Source organism: Theobroma umbraticum, unplaced genomic scaffold, assembly GCF_002168275.2.
Source record: "Theobroma umbraticum cultivar Fairchild unplaced genomic scaffold, ASM216827v3 scaffold_55.0, whole genome shotgun sequence".
Taxonomy (NCBI): Eukaryota; Viridiplantae; Streptophyta; class Magnoliopsida; order Malvales; family Malvaceae; genus Theobroma; species Theobroma umbraticum.
In genome coordinates this window covers 4239963-4240319 of record NW_018397270.1, presented here as the reverse complement: position 1 = coordinate 4240319, position 357 = coordinate 4239963, and the positions used below count along the sequence as shown (strand labels likewise).

At 23.8% G+C, this 357-nt stretch overlaps 1 protein-coding gene across 1 annotated transcript in view; it reads right to left on the bottom strand.

Moving 5' to 3' along the window:
• The window catches only part of GLY1 (NAD-dependent glycerol-3-phosphate dehydrogenase family protein), a 6820-nt gene that overhangs the window by 5647 nt on the left and 816 nt on the right, over positions 1-357 (bottom strand). The window lies entirely within an intron of this gene.

Sequence of the window (357 nt, the reverse complement as noted above, 5' to 3'; positions counted from 1 at the left end):
TAATTTATTTTTCTATGATTGCAATTGAACTCACATGTAATTTAAATTTTTATCTTTTTCTTACTTATTTTCAATGGAATTTGAATTGTTTATTACAATTTATTTTTAATACTTTTAATTGCTTGGCCACCAGTTAAATTAATTTAAGAACATAAACAAACTTGTGAAAGGGTGTTTAGTGTAGACTAAAATTAGGATAGCATATGATCATATTACTGGATTTGTATATAGGATAGGGATATACCTATAAGTCATATATATCTAGATTAGAGCCTGAACTTAATGAATCTATTTTAATTTCATTTCACATAGGGATATAGTGTTTTGGTTAAAATAAATATTTTTATAAGATGAGTC